Source organism: Lissotriton vulgaris, chromosome 4_1 (genome assembly GCF_964263255.1).
Source record: "Lissotriton vulgaris chromosome 4_1, aLisVul1.2, whole genome shotgun sequence".
Classification (NCBI taxonomy): domain Eukaryota; kingdom Metazoa; phylum Chordata; class Amphibia; order Caudata; family Salamandridae; genus Lissotriton; species Lissotriton vulgaris.
Window position 1 is genome coordinate 1,912,142,789 of NC_141691.1, and position 17,369 is coordinate 1,912,160,157.

Genomic DNA, 17,369 nt, shown 5'->3' on the forward strand with positions numbered 1-17,369 from the left:
TGGTTGGGCTCTGGGACAGCCCTTATCCCATTTCACCAAATCCCAAAAGCCTACCATGTTTTTAGATTTACTGGCTTCATATAATTTTTGCCAGTATTTGTCATCCCAAGATTTTTTCGCTTCCAGCTTGACACATTTGTACTTGGACCTTGCTTCTTGGATTGCAACCCTACTTTTCGATTTTACCGCTACAGCAAGTAATTTATATGAGTCCCTGCAGCTCTTATTGTACCAACAGGCTGCCTGCTTCTTTTTATTGCTATGTCTAGGTCCCGGGAAACAACACTTACAACGCAAATTTTACAACGCACTACCTTTACAACGAAACTTTTACAATGCAACATCCATTACAACGCATGCCATTACAACGCAACCATTACAACGCATGTCACTACAACGCATACCACTACAACGCATGTCATTACAACACAGTCATTACAATGCATACCGTTGCAACGCATACCTACACTATCCAGCACTTACCCTACTTTTGCACCCCCTGGAGTTAGAATAGTAATTTTTACCCCTACACTATCCAATACTTACCATACATGCAATGTAATGGTATGCGTTGTAATGGTATGCGTTGTAAATGTAGTATACGTTGTAGTGGAATGCGTTGTAAAGGTAGTTTCAAAGAATTTGTTGTAATGGAATGCGTTGTAATGGATGTTGCGGTGTAAAAAATGCTTTGTAAAGGTATGTGTTGTAAAAGTATGCGTTGTAACGACATACATCCCTAGGTCCCATCACATTCTTAGTAAAATAGTTTTTAAGATTATTAAAAAGTGTGAATTGGTACAACTTTGGACAGAAAGTCAGGTTTGGATATACACTCCTGGAGCTCCATAGTTGCCCTGACGGCCAATTCCCCCATCGCTAGGATGTGATCTTGCTTCAGAAGGCATTCGGACCATTTCACCCTCCGTGTGTCATTTGTCTGGAGTATATCAATAGTTCGTGGACCGAAGTCCACCTGCAATACTCCATACAGATCCAGGGTTAAGCTTAGGGGGTTATGATTGCTCTCTACTTTTTTTACAACGGACATATCGTTGATTGATTTCCAAAACTCTAGATTAACGAGTATGTAGACTATTCTACTGTTACATACCCCGTTATCAAAAGTTGATTCTCCCTCTTTATCTTCTCTGGTCCTGCCATTTACTGCACAAATTCCTTGCTCTAAACATAGAGCTTTAAGCTGGAGTGCAGCCTTAGTCCAGCGTTTTATAGGGGGGATGGTCAGTTGCGGAATGTCCCATGTGAGATCTTCCTCCTTTGCTAAGTTAATGTCATTATGATCCAAGGGTTCAAAGCAGCAATTAAAATCTCCCGCAATGAGCAGGTTTGCTTTGCCGTTATAGTAATCCAAATGTGATGACAACTTGGAAACTTCCCCCTAGTTGGGGAAGCTTTGCAATAAACTTGGAAACTACCTCTGACTGTCTATCTCCAGCTTTGCCCCTTGAATACACGTTAAAAACATACAAGTCTCTAGCGTTTGGGCACTGCATCTTCATAATAAGTATGTCCTTACAGCCAGAGTCTATTTGGGCAACCTTAAATCTGTTGTTCTGTTTAACCCAAGTTGTCAAACCTCCCATTGGTCTACCTCTCCTGCTTCGAGTTGCGGGAATAAAGAAATTCAAATATCCATTCCTAAACTGGGGATCCACCTGCCAGGTCTCTTGGAGTAGTATGACCGTGTATAGATCTATAAACGCTAACCAATCTAAGGACATTATCTTGCTCTTAAGACCTGCAATATTCCAGGAGACTGTCAAGTGAGCTGTCATACTGTTACATGTACGCTTGGTAGCCTGCAGGAATTTACCATAGGGGGTATTGCCTAGCAGCTCTTTATCCCTTAGTGGAGCAGTGGACACAATAGACTGATCATTGCGACATAGATCAGGCCTGAATTCCCCACCCAACTCTGGGTCCTGCATATAGATTGAATAATCCAGCTTAGGGAGAGAACTGTTGTCGTCTCCATTATCCCCTTCACCTGCACCCGGGGAAGCTAGTGGGGTGTAGGGCTTAGTGGTCAGCCCTCTGGCAAGTCAGTCAACCCCTTCTAGACTGGACAGCATGGAAAAACGATTGAACGTTAGAATATTAAAACCACAGCCTGCTAAGTTTCTTGTGTATGTATTCCTGGGTCTTTGTATGTTTCCCACCAGTGTTGGGGGGTAGAAATAGCTAAGATCGTACGTGGATATTCCCCCCCACCACTTTCCAGATACCAATCCCTCATGTGTGCAACGATCCTACGGTCCCTAAAGTTTATTATAATGACAGCCCCTTCTTTGTCCTTGGGTCTTTGCCCCACCCAGCCCAGACGTCTAACGTGCAGTATCTCTCCATCTAGGTTGGGTGGTAGGGGTCGATTATTCTGAAGCCAGTAGATCACCTTATTTTTAAGTTCTCGGTAGCCCTCCTTTGTCCCTGCAGCCAATTCTGGGACCCCAGTAAGAACTATAACGTATGGGGCTGCTTCAGGTGGGAGATCTATACATTGCAAGGCACCAAGAGTAGTCTTGGATGATAGGTAGTCCCTAGCTCCCTGTACAGATTTAGGAGCCGGTACACTTCCTTCTTTGCCTCTGGTAGGTACATTGCTAATTTACAGAGGGGCCAAATTACTCGTTTGTGGGCTGCTAGTAATACTAACCTTATGGGTTTGTGATTTTGTGGTTTAACCCTCTATCTGTGGCACATGTAAGGTGGGGTTTGGGTTTAGGGGTGGAAGGTCATCATGGGGTCGATTTGTGTTTGTTATAATTGCATCCTTTAAGGACCCCACTTGGTTACTCAGCCGTTTTACTCTCTCCACTAAGGGTAGTAAGAGGGATGTCAATAAATGTTCCGTAGCTCTAATTATGTCTGGTTGGGAATTGGTAGGTATGGTTGGGCAGTGAGGTGTTTTTCCTTATCCTCTTTAGTTGGATTTGAAGCCTTCTTAGGACTGAAAATGGTTTTAATATTTTAGTATGCCTTCCCGCTTGAAAATTCCCCCTACGCTTTCATTTGTTTACCTGCCCTGGTCTTGATAGGTTATCCACCCTCTTAGTGGGGGCAAGTTTAGGTTGGTGTATCCCCCCAGTACTAATTAAAATTGGAGATTCTATATTAGAATAATCGTTTTCGGACTCCCTACTTGTGTCACTCAATATGTACTTGTCTTGTAGTTGCAAGGGATCCCTATTTCTTCATTTGCAAACCTTTCCATGCCCATTGGTTCAGGGGTGGTAACATGTTTGATAGGGCCCAGAGACGAGCGCTTATTTTGCAGCAATTCAGTGGATAAGCTCTTCTCTGTGATTGCAATTTCCCGTTCTAGTACATTTGCTGCCCTTGTTATAAACTGATTTAAGGTTGATCGGACAGTCCCTCCCACCAGGGATTTTCTACGTGGACTTGGGCGATGATTCATTTCCCTAATAAGGGTTTTTACCCCAATCACAATGGTATCTAATATAATGTCAAGAACTGGATACAATGTTAATTGTCATAAGAGTCCACACAAAAAGGTCAATAACCAAAAGTCAGTGTCATTAAGTAAGGGTCTTACTTTAAAGGCGCTTCTAAGTAGGAATCCGATGTCAGGGGGGTGGCCCTGCCCTGCCTCCTCCTGCCCCGGAGGGCCACAGATGGCCCGCCCTTTGCCCGGGCTTAGCCCAGGAAAAACACCAGCGTGCGTCCCGCGACGCGGGATCTCTGTGTTCCTTTTGATGCGCCGCCTGGCACCAAAACGAATGGTGGGCGTGCTCAGCATTGGGGATCGCCGGGGGTTGTGGTCTGCCCTCTCAGCAGCTGCGCACAGATGGGGAAGTGCAGCGGTGGCGGAGGAGACCGGGGGAACACTTCAGGCAGCAGCGTGGCCCCAGGTGAGCAGGGCAGCGTGTGGCAAAGAGTCAATATGCGCTGCAGAGAGCACCCGCTCCCCTGCAGCTCTGTGTTCCTTTTGATGAGCCACCTGGCGCCAAAATGAATGGTGGGTGTGGTCAGCCGCGGGGATCGCCGGGGGTTGTGGTCTCCCCTCTCAGCGGCCGCGCACAGATGGGGAAGTGCGGTGGCGGCGGAGAGACCGGGGGAACACTTCAGGCAGCAACGTGTGGCCCCAGGTGAGCAGGACAGCATGTGGCAAAGAGTCAATATGCGCTGCAGATACACAACTCTACTTGAAAGTCTCCACTGTTTCAGACAGCCAATGTCCTGAATACTGCTTGCACATCATCCATACCTGGATGTCCACAACCCACTTGAAACTCACCCAACCAAGACAAAAATCCTGTTATTTCTAAAAAATACAAACAAGAAACAATACAAACCTAACTCAATTACATGAACTTTGACGTGTTCGAATTCCACTTGGATTCACCATGGACACCAAACTCACCCTCACAAAACACATTGCCCCAAAAGAAATGAAGACAGCCTGGTACCTGATTTCTCTTCTAAAGAAACAGTTTCCCCAGAAAGGGAATTTGGAGCTACTGTTAAAGCCCTCACACTCTTGCATCTGGACAGTGGCAATGCCCTGTTCAATAGCCTCCCAAACTCCACACTGCCAACACTTATTCACATCAGCATGTCTAATCCAGGCCCTGGTGCAATATGGCCCCCTTTGGAACTCCATTGGGTCATCTTGCCTGGCTGCATCAACTTCAAAACCAGCATCATCATCTACAAAGCCATCAGGACCAGTGCCCCTGCTTATCGTGCAGGCATGATCACCATCTCTGGTGGTTCTCGTCACATCCACTGCCAGGAAACCATCGGACTTTAGACTAAATGTAATAAAGGTCCCTCCCCTTAGGTGCTGTGGTATCAAAATGGACATCAGCGGCTCGTACTTCCCCCAATTGTGCATGTTGCCCGAGCAGGGTTGAGTCCATTGCGCATGTCTTATTTGAATGCCCGGACTATGCAAGGCCCAGGAGTTCTTGGCTAAAACCTCTTTGTCGGAACATGGGCACACGTAACCACCTAGAAGCCCTGCGTATTTTAACTACGGACACTTCCCCCCCAATAGTGTGTGGTATAGCAAAATTTTTAAAACAGTTTTGGCTTATTCGTTGTAAGAGATTGTCAGTAGCTGTTTAATCTATTTTTAGCTAATTTATTAACGGCCATTTTATGACCTTTTATCTTTTCTAAATGACTTTTATACTGGCTTCTTGTAGCATTGTTTTTCTGTTTTTTGAAACTGTAATGTTTGTATTCTAAATGTGCTTACAAGATATCTTGCATATCGAATAAAAGCTTATGACTGACTGACTGAATAAAGGAAAAAAGAATGCAGCAGGATCGAAACACAATCCCAATGTACATTAGGTATGCACCAATGGCACTTCACTTTAGTAGATAATCGAAGACTCCTTTGAAGAACTCTACATCCCAATGCATTAACCATTTACCACTCAACCACCTCTCCTATCATGTGTTTACTTCATGCTGGTCTTTAATGCTGAGCAGCACTATTCTGCATTTTAGCTAGGTTCTCACAATAGAAATACTGTATACATTCATACATACATAGATTTATACATACATACATACATAAACGCATACATATATACATCTCCAGAAGCAGTGCTGGATTTCTAAAACCCAGCTCCAGACTGATTCCAAGTTGGGCCCAGCATGAAATGAGGTAGATTCTACAGTACTATGTCTAGACACTTGTAGAGGAAGAACTATATTCTGTCGGTGTCATGTAGCAGCCCCTCTTGTCTCTGTTTATGAGATGGCACAGGGGATGAGATGACCAACAGAGATCTAAATGTCCATAGCAGATGAGCACAGAAGACCTTTGTATCCAGTCTGCAGTGCACTAGCCACGAGAAGATAGGCAAAGGGCGCCACTCCAATTGCACAGTGTCCCCTCGTGACTTCTGGGAGCTGCATCCCTAATACAGTTTTTTATCATTAGGTCTAATACACAACGTATAACAGAGCTATCTACAATTCTAATGAATGATCATAATTAAACAGCTCATATTACAAAGTGATTGCTCATTAGGAAGGCTAATCCACATCGAGAGAAAAAATCTATATTAATATTAATGTATCATATATATACCGCTTCATACCACACTTTTACACTTCCTAAGCACTCTAAATTACATTTGCTACTCTTACCTAATGTAATTGTAGTCAAGAGTATTTTCCAAGAGAGACTTCAATATCTGTCTTCACAAAAGCAAATATTCAAAATATGCACTGGCACAGATTACATATGTTAAAAAAACATAAATCGAAAAACTAGACAGGGAATTCCTTTGAGTTTGTATGCCTGAACTGTCATACCAGAAAAGGGAACATGCATTTCTTATAAGCATGTTATTAAGAATGAAATCTAGTCTATTTCGGAAGAGGAAAAATACATGCAAGAAATCAAACTAGTCCCTTCACCAACTCTCCGTTGCTAGAGAGGCAACAAATAACAGACCACTCTGGTGCCAGATCGTTTGTATTGCCCCAGTGCTCGGGCATATGATATCTCTTACTCTAGCATGGACATTTTTAAAAAATAAACGTAAGCAATTGCGCACAAAAATGTGCAACAACAACCTGATCATAATGTTGTTCTTTTCCCACTTGGCACAAATGTCGATGCAAAACCGTCAGGTAGAGGTGAAAAACGTAAACAAATGACGCAGCATGGCCCTTTGAATCAGGAAGAATTCCCAGAGTAAAACACAGGAAAGCAAAAGATTTATACAACTGAGTAAAAGAAAGTTTGGAAAAGAAATGTTCTGACATGTTTAGCGCGAATAATGGTACACGTGATACATTGAAGCGTTTGTAGGTTGTCATTTACAGACTTGACTAGGCAAAATGGTTGCTTTTGAGAGATTATTCATAAAAGGGTGTTTTTATGATGTCTTTCAGCACTAGGCAATGAACAGAGGAAGGTTGGCTGAGTGATAAAGAGTTATTATGGCCAGCACGGAGGAGGTAACATTATCTTGGTCAAATAATTTCCCCCAGACATAAATGAACCGTACAATACCGTTTTCGTCTCAGCGGTGCTGGCAACACTTCAGTGGAATGAAAAACTTCAGAGAAAGGCCTTCAGAGCCTTTTAGAGATTTGTGAGAGGCGGGCAGAGACGATGCCTATAAGCAGAGATGTCATTGATCTGCAAAAATTCCCCGAAAAGCGCCTGCAATCATGGGATTTGCGACAGTTCATAAAGGCAGACTGATTCATTTGTATTTGTTTAGTCACACACACATCAGTATTTTTTTTTAAAATGCATACATTAAACTCAAATGCATGAAAAAAATCGGTTTTCAGGATGCACATCCATTTGTTCGTACTTAACTAAAAAATGGGAGCATTTTGAACTGAAATTAAAAGGGTGAAGTCGATAGAAGACCGAACCCACACAAGTTCACTATAAAAACAAGCATTTGCCATGCAATAGGTCTCGCATTCACGGAAGTTTGAGCTATTGACATTGTAAATGACAATGTCTTTTATTTATTTTTTGGGTTTTAAAACATAAATAAAAGGCATTGTCATTTATAATACTAATAGCTTAAACTCTGCAAATGCGAGACCTATTGCATTGCAATAAAAGGCATTCTCAACTGTGTTTTAGGTTGTAAATATCAGAGGAACATAAAACAGTCCATGACCAGTAAGTGGGAGTCCTCTTGAAGGGATATAGTATCTGGAGAGTCTATAGGGAACAAGTTGGGTACCCACCATTGTCGTATCAGTGAGTATTTACATATTGGTGCAAGTTTCCTAACTTCTCAGTCAATGTTGTTTTCGCCCAGCCGCAATTGGTTCTTTTTCAGGGGGTGTTGGGGGGGGGGGGGGGGGGGGGTGGGAGGGGAATCTCCGAAACTTCAAATGGGAGCTCTGTCTCCTCTCCTTCATATTCAACAGCCTGACCTGATTAAAAGGCTGCCCACAGTGACATTACAAGGTCTGGGGCAAGGAGAGAAGTAATAACGTCACCGCCGATTATGGAGTATAGCACAGTTTCAGTAAATAACTTAAAGAGGAGCACCAGAACATGCATAATAAAAGTAGCAGGGAATTTATAAAAAAGAGGGCGGCGGTGTATGAAAATCAATAAACCAAAGCCCCAAATGTAAACAAGTTGAGTGGGGCTGAAGATCAACCCTATGTCTTTTTGATTTAAAAACAAATAATGAAACTGAAGTCATGTGTACACAGACCGATTGAAGAAGTGGCAATTGTGGATGCATGGAGACCAATAATGAGACGAGAAGTGACCTGTATCTTGAAATTGATATGAAATCACTTGGCATAATGTAATTAGACAAAGAAAACGATCTCCGACAGCTGCGCCAACGCAGTACTCAAATAAGGGCAGTATCTAGCCGGTCAAAGTGGAACATACCGGGTAAGTAACAGCGTGACACACCCAACCTGGTGTTGAAAGAGGGTAAAAAAGTACACAGGAGGCTTGATAAGCCTGAAACCAAAGACACAAATACATTTATGTTTTGATGTGACGTGCTATCATGACGGAAAGGCAGAGTGATATCAAGTTAGAATCGAAGTGCACGGAGCTCTTACCTTCAGAAGTGACAAGCAGTCTGTGAATGTAATCCCGACAATGTGCCAATGATATAGATCACGGCTGAGAGAGAAGGACTGGCAATGAGACGAGAGCTATATTTAAGGTGCAGACGGTTGCCAACATAGCAGAGGGAATTGTCGCCAAATGCGCGAATGCAGCAGCATGTATTTTATTTTGCATCGCCCTTTCACTTTAACAATAGCAGTTAAAGTGAAAGCGAGATACTTAAATAAACACGCGGCTGCTGTTGTAGGGTGACCAGATTCTCAAAACAAAATCGAAGTGCGTGAGTCTCGCCCTGCAAACTAAAATAAAATAGGGAGACATGATGGGTGGGAACACACGGAGTATGGAGGGAGACATGACGTTCGAACTCCTTATCCGTCAGCGGGGATATGAGGAGAATTAAACAGGCAGCCAGTTTTTGGTGGTGGGAGGGAGGGCACCCTACGGGGAGATGAAGCTGCTAAGATGAAAGCACGGCGCTCATGAAATGGACACCGCGCTGAATAGTTTAAAGTAATAAAAACAACCCTGCAAAAAGAAAAGACAAGCTCCGACAGCGAAAGGGAAACCTTCCCTGGGGGCGGGACTTCCGTCTTCGGAAGCCCGCGCATGCGCCCACGGGGAAGCAGTGCTGGTGACATGGGGCTCATGCCCGAGGGAGAGCCCCGCGGAGGCTGCAAGACTTTAGAATGACGGTAAGTGGGGGGGCGCTTGTATGTATGCAGCGGCTGGAGGGGGCACTTTTATGTATACGGCGGCGGCGGGCGACGCTTCTATGTATGCGGCGGCGGGCGGCGCTTCTATGTATGCGGCGGCGGCCAGCGGGAGGGGTGCCGCTTCTATCTATGCGGGGGCGGGGGGAGGGGTGGGGGGGGCCCTTCTATGTATGCGGCGGCAGCGGGGGATGTGGGGGGGCTTCTATGTAGGCGGCGGCGGGGGGCCTTCTATGTATGCGGCAGCGGGGGGGGCATCTATGCATCTATGTATGCGGCGTCAGCGGGGGGGGGTTCTGTATGTGTGTAGGTGCTCTCCTGTGTGTGTGTGCGCCTTCCTGCCTGCATGTGTGTGTTCAGTGTGGCTTTCCTTGCGCGGCAACGTGCGCGCTCACGAGATACAATCTCCGGCTGGAGAAGCTTGTGACAGTCTGCTGTCCACATTCCCCCAAAAGTGATTGCATAAGTTGTCTCGCCCTAGACAGCATAAAGCTTTGCTTTTTGCTTTCATCTAGGCGAGACCTAAAAACTAGAAAAAATGTGCACTTGTTCTAACTACCAAAAGAGAACGAAATATCAGTTAAATCTCAGACAATCATGCAGTTGAGGGGCACCCTCAAACCCCAGGAGAAGTGGAAAACCAAGATAGGAAGAAGCACCCCAAGAGAGTATTCTTAATTAATAGTAACCTTTTTTCAATATAACACTTCACATAGCGATTCTGCCTGCTAGCCCTGTACAGGGCTGCCTTATGTATTTTTCATCGAAGTGATCAGTTAATGGATGAAAGGATAACCTGGCCTTTCCGTGATTTAAACTCATGAGCCAATGGTCACATCAGATGTCCACAACAAGCAATGAGCAATCTTTCCAGCCCACTTTGTTAACTAACTTTAGACCTTAAAGGCTTCCTAGCAAAGCTCCCCCTTTACAGAAATATTTGTTGTTCTCTCCAGCTGCATGAGCCTTGGAACCTGGTCCCTGTGGAGTTTCCAGGGAGAATGAATGCCAGTCCTATATCCTTCCTACTTCTCCCAATATCCCAACATCAGAGCAGGAATACTTATTGCTCAATTACCCACAATAGTTATTGTGCTTAGGAGGCATACATATGTGGATATTCTTCCCGTAGAGGGGTCAATGAGGTCAATGCCTGTTGTTGAATTTATTATAATTATGCAGATTGACAGTCCCTTCTTGAAAACTCTATTTGTTATTACATAATTGTCTCCAGAATCCGAAGCCCACAAAATGTATATAACGCATCTATGTTCAGGGGATCATTTCGCAAGCCCCTTCTTATTTCTTCAAATCCCATCTAAGACAAAATAACAAGGGCCCTAGGATGTAACAGCTAACTGTGTCAAATCAACTACGACAGAGCCTAATGCCTCCACAGTCACTAACATCCAGACCACACCGTGCCCCATCCCAAATCCCCAGCAAAAACAAATTATCTGTGCGTTTTCTTTTTTCATGCTGTTTTGTTTTAGATTAAATACCAGTTCATATGAAACTGCGACTGCATTTCCAAATCACCATCATTACCTCTTCAAGGGCCACATGCATCATTTCAAATTGTGATTCCCTAAATGCAATGCAACAACCCCAAGAAATTGCAATTTTGCAAATTACCATCATTTTAAAGTTGATTGTAATGTGCGAGAACTTTGAAAAGTGCATTTTTCAAAGTTCTATGTTGCACACATACATGTCCTTGGGGCATGTGTGTGCAACATGTGTTGAAAAGCAGGGTGTCCTTTTGGCACCCTTGCACCCTTGAAATTGCATGTGAAATTTGCGAGTACCTGTTGCGCAAGCAATCCCCATTGGCCCATAGTAATGAACGTGAAGCAATCTCTTATTTGCGAATAGCAATTTGTGAGGAATGTGTAGGAATCACAGTTTTTTGTGATTCCTACATGCATAAGCATTTGCGATTCCTAAATTGCAATTTCTTAAAAATCGCAATTTAGGAATCGCAAATGTAAATGTAAATGTAAATGTATAGGCATTTATATAGCGCACTACTTACCCGGAGGGTCCCAAGGCGCTTCGACCGCTGCGAAACCCTTCCTGGCTTCCCTGAGAGATGGTCCCTTAATGGGTATCTCCAGGGAGAGACCAGGCATCCCCGGCGGTCTGGTGGGGCCATTAGTGAAGATGAGGCAAGCTAATGCCCAGAGTTGCCGAGTGTGATCGCTGATCAGAGTGGGCACCGAGGCGAGAGAATTATCGAGTCCGCTGACCCTGGTCCAGAAACCTGCCGCGCCGGGAATCGAACCCTGGTCCCGGGCCATCCTCTGCTCTCGGGTCTGCCGCCTCTAACCAGTACCCCATAGAGTGTTGTGAAACACTGCAAACAATTAACAGTTTGTGAATCTTTGGCCCAAAATATGCTTTTTCGTCACATGTACATTAAAAAATGAGCCCTGCTGTAAAGACACCCAACTAATATTCAAGCTCACGCCCGACCACAGTGATGATGCCACTAATTTTTCCAACTGTTTATCTTCAGTGGCATCATGGATGAACAATAACTGCCTTCGCCTAAATGGCGAAAAAACAGAACTGCTAGTGGTGGGGAAAGCAGTATCTGCCTGGTCTCATAGGTGGTGGCCTACTGAACTGGGTAGCCCACCCACCCCTGTGGACTCGGTAAGAAATCTTGGCGTGATGCTTGACTCGGATCTCTCTTCCAAGTCACACATCAACAAGGTGACAGGGAGGTGTCTCAGCGTACTAATGGTCCTTCGGAAGGTTCTGGATCTCCTCCCAATTGGTGCCAGAAAAACTATTGTCCATGCCCTGGTGACCCCCCACCTCGATTATGGAAATGCCCTGCTAGCAGGCTTGAGTGCAAAAGGACTTCATCACCTACAGTGTGTCCAGAACGCTGCTGCACGACTTGTGCTTGGACTTCCTCGCAGATCCTCTGGTAAAACTGCGTTGGCAAAGCTTCATTGGCTCCCTGTTAGGGAGCGGATCAAATTTAAAGTCCTTTGCTTTGCTCATCGCATCGCACAAGGTAAAGGCCCGAACTATCTCCAGAACCTCCTCAGTATACATCGTCCCACCCGGAATTTAAGATCCTCCGGCACGATGTTGTTCAAACTTCCTCGAGTCAAGAAGGCCAGGATGGGTGGCCGCTCATTTAGATACTTGGCCTCTAAACAGTGGAACGAACTCCCGCTATATTTGCGCATGGAACCCTCGGAAACCATTTTCCGGGGTAAACTTAAGACATTCCTGTTTCCCATCACGTAATTCCTCCTCCCTATGGCTCTCCTATCATCTGCCTTCTTGAAATCTTTGCAGCAATTAGCGCGGGGACACACTGTCTTCTGTGTAACCAGGTGCTCAATAAATGGTTTATTATTATTATTACAAAGTTCTTTTGTCCATTGCATGGAAGCCGCAAACCTCTGGTGTAATCCAGTGTTCTCCACTTGCCTACAGTGTGTGATCCTGGGCAAACTACACTGTCTACAAGCCCCTGCCTAGCTGCAATCAACAATAAGATTTTAAAAATAGCCTAACTACAGTATAAAACAATCCATGGGAATGTTCTTTTGTTCATGTGTGTTTCTATATGTTTGTCACTTTTTACAACAAGCTAACTTGAAATAGAAATCTATGTACTGGTTACTACTAGTATGTGGGAAGGTAATGACAATAATGAGGGTCATTTCACACCATCAATGCACCTTCACAAACCTGCTACACCCTAAACCAGTGAACATTTCCCTTGTTTCAGAACTAGCTTTGAAATATTCCATTATCCTTGTATCTTTACAAATCTGGATGTGAGGCTGATCTTAATGGGAACATACTTTCCTGTGGCAGGATGCCTTTTAACTGCAATGGAAAAGGCATTTATCTCTATTAAATGAACACATAAATAAAGCCATTCCTGAAATCATTGGCATTTCACATAATGGGGAATCAATTATTGCTAAGATACTGGCGAGGCTTTATGGCTGAACGCATTACACACACATTAATATCGCATGCATGCCTTATGAACAGGTTTACAGCAGTGAATGTAAGCGTGGGCGGAAAATCCGTTCCGCTCGCGGATTTTGCGGATTTTCGGGAAATCCGCAATCCGCGAGATTTGCGGATTTCCCGCAAAATCCGCAAATTCGCACGCAGCGGATTTTTTTGGCGGCGCGCGGCGTTGGTGATACAATTTTTGCGGCGCGCGGCGTTTATCATCGTTTGCCGAGTTGTTTTTTTCGATAGTTTGCGAGTGCTGCGCCATTTTGGATCTTGCTGTGTGATCCCGCGGGAATTGGCGAGCGCGATTACGTCATCGCGGCTTGCCAGCGATAGTTTGTCAACGCGAGTACGGCGAGATCACGTCTCGCGGTACTTCGCAATTTGCGAGATTTGAGATGCGGCGAGCGAAAATATAAATTTGCAATTCTGCACAAGAAATCCACCAGCAAGCAGCATAAACCTTCTAGAAATGATGATTTTTATGTGAATAACTCCTTAGTTTGACATTTGCCTGCACTTTTTTAGCGAGGAGTCCATTTTGGGGAGGGGGCAGGGGGGTGGGAGGAAGGAAGTGCCCCATAGTCTTCAACTTCCTGTTCCTGTTCAGCAGGCTCCTCCCAGTGCTTTGTCCATCTCCTGGTCACTTTTCATTCGGATGTGGACCTGGAAGGATTACCTTTTGTGGATGCTGCTGGATCTTTGGATTTGAGGCCTTTTTGACTTTCTTTGGATCACTGTTGGATTAGAAATTTTACAAGTAAGTTTGTTTGGGGCATTACAGTTGCTGCAACTAAAATTTTGGGATTTTCGATTTTTGGGCTGTTTTGGGGCCTTTTCCCAGGGGTACTCAGTGGTGGGTGGACTGATTCTTTCTGTGGGTTGTCTTGAATTTAAACATCATGGAGGCCATAGATGAATTGGGATTGTGCTGATTTTTCTGTGTTTTTCGATTTTTTTTTTTTGTAAAATTTTGTGTTTTTCGATTTTTGACCTGTTGTTGGGGCCTTGACCAGGGGTAGTGAGTGGTGCATGGGGCCTAGTCTTTCTGTGGGCTGTCTTGAATTTAAACATCATGGATGGAATGGGATTGTGCTGATTTTGCAGTGTTTTTCGATTTTTGGGGGTGTTCATGGGGAGGGACATGCCATGTGGCTGGTGGCCATTTTGAGTGCAGCTACAGGCACTGGCCATGTGCTGGCAGGCAAGTGGCCATTTTGAATGCAGGCTTTGTTGTTAGGCCTCCAACCATTTTGCCTACTTTTCAACCTTTATTTATGCCAGGGGTAGTGAGTCTTGCATGGGCCTAGTATTTCTGTGGGTTGTCTTGAATTTAAACATCATGGAGGCCATGGATGGAATGGGATTGTGCTGATTTTGCAGTGTTTTTCGATTTTTGGGGGTGTTCATGGGGAGGGACATGCCATGTGGCTGGTGGCCATTTTGAGTGCAGCTACAGGCACTTGCCATGTGCTGGCAGGCAAGTGGCCATTTTGAATGCAGGCTTTGTTGTTAGGCCTCCAACCATTTTGCCTACTTTTCAACCTTTATTTATGCCAGGGGTAGTGAGTCTTGCATGGGCCTAGTATTTCTGTGGGTTGTCTTGAATTTAAACATCATGGAGGCCATGGATGGAATGGGATTGTGCTGATTTTTCTGTGTTTTTCGATTTTTTTTTTTTGTAAAATTTTGTGTTTTTCGATTTTTGACCTGTTGTTGGGGCCTTGACCAGGGGTAGTGAGTGGTGCATGGGGCCTAGTCTTTCTGTGGGCTGTCTTGAATTTAAACATCATGGATGGAATGGGATTGTGCTGATTTTGCAGTGTTTTTCGATTTTTGGGGGTGTTCATGGGGAGGGACATGCCATGTGGCTGGTGGCCATTTTGAGTGCAGCTACAGGCACTTGCCATGTGCTGGCAGGCAAGTGGCCATTTTGAATGCAGGCTTTGTTGTTAGGCCTCCAACCATTTTGCCTACTTTTCAACCTTTATTTATGCCAGGGGTAGTGAGTCTTGCATGGGCCTAGTATTTCTGTGGGTTGTCTTGAATTTAAACATCATGGAGGCCATAGATGAATTGGGATTGTGCTGATTTTTCTGTGTTTTTCGATTTTTTTTTTTTGTAAAATTTTGTGTTTTTCGATTTTTGACCTGTTGTTGGGGCCTTGACCAGGGGTAGTGAGTGGTGCATGGGGCCTAGTCTTTCTGTGGGCTGTCTTGAATTTAAACATCATGGATGGAATGGGATTGTGCTGATTTTGCAGTGTTTTTCGATTTTTGGGGGTGTTCATGGGGAGGGACATGCCATGTGGCTGGTGGCCATTTTGAGTGCAGCTACAGGCACTTGCCATGTGCTGGCAGGCAAGTGGCCATTTTGAATGCAGGCTTTGTTGTTAGGCCTCCAACCATTTTGCCTACTTTTCAACCTTTATTTATGCCAGGGGTAGTGAGTCTTGCATGGGCCTAGTATTTCTGTGGGTTGTCTTGAATTTAAACATCATGGAGGCCATAGATGAATTGGGATTGTGCTGATTTTTCTGTGTTTTTCGATTTTTTTTTTTTGTAAAATTTTGTGTTTTTCGATTTTTGACCTGTTGTTGGGGCCTTGACCAGGGGTAGTGAGTGGTGCATGGGGCCTAGTCTTTCTGTGGGCTGTCTTGAATTTAAACATCATGGATGGAATGGGATTGTGCTGATTTTGCAGTGTTTTTCGATTTTTGGGGGTGTTCATGGGGAGGGACATGCCATGTGGCTGGTGGCCATTTTGAGTGCAGCTACAGGCACTGGCCATGTGCTGGCAGGCAAGTGGCCATTTTGAATGCAGGCTTTGTTGTTAGGCCTCCAACCATTTTGCCTACTTTTCAACCTTTATTTATGCCAGGGGTAGTGAGTCTTGCATGGGCCTAGTATTTCTGTGGGTTGTCTTGAATTTAAACATCATGGAGGCCATAGATGAATTGGGATTGTGCTGATTTTTCTGTGTTTTTCGATTTTTTTTTTTTGTAAAATTTTGTGTTTTTCGATTTTTGACCTGTTGTTGGGGCCTTGACCAGGGGTAGTGAGTGGTGCATGGGGCCTAGTCTTTCTGTGGGCTGTCTTGAATTTAAACATCATGGATGGAATGGGATTGTGCTGATTTTGCAGTGTTTTTCGATTTTTGGGGGTGTTCATGGGGAGGGACATGCCATGTGGCTGGTGGCCATTTTGAGTGCAGCTACAGGCACTGGCCATGTGCTTGGCAGGCAAGTGGCCATTTTGAATGCAGGCTTTGTTGTTAGGCCTCCAACCATTTTGCCTACTTTTCAACCTTTATTTATGCCCAGGGGTAGTGAGTCTTGCATGGGCCTAGTCTTTCTGTGGGTTGTCTTGAATTTAAACATTATGGAGGGCATGGATGGATTGGGATTGTGCTGATTTTGCAGTGTTTTTCGATTTTTTTGTGCTCTATAACTGAACTGATGTTCCTCTGTCTTCCATTTTTTTTAGGTGCACAAGACTCAAGAGAACCACCAGTGCCAGGAAGAAGTCCTGCAGCGGTGTGTGTGTGCAGCATAACGTCACGCGACGTCACGTCTGGCCTCAGACAACTCTACAATTCGTGCAACTGCGGCCTGCTGTCTGACCTGCTCTGAAGAAGATGGCCCCAAAGAAAGTTCTCCGTAGCTCCTCTAGCAAGAAAGTTGCTAGTAAGGAGCAGAAGAAGCAAGTTACCAAGGAGGCTGGTGTGCCACCCACCACTTTTTTTGGGAGCAAAAAAAAAAGTACGCCTGCAGCAGCAGGATCTGCTGGGGACCAACCTGAGAGCAGCACCCCTGCTCCATTGGGTTCAGTGCCTCCACCACCACGCCAACTTAAGTCAAAGCCCTTGAGTGCTTCAGAGGCAGTCAGTGTACTTCTCCAATCACCATCGACCAGTGATGTTGGCTCATCGCAAGAAAGTAGCAGCAATGTCCCTGAATCAACACAGGTTGTTGTAACTCATCTGACAAGTGTTGAACAACCACAGCCGCAACAACAACACCATGTGCAAGTACACGCCCAAGTACATGTGGAAGGAGAGGCAGCAAAAGGAGATGC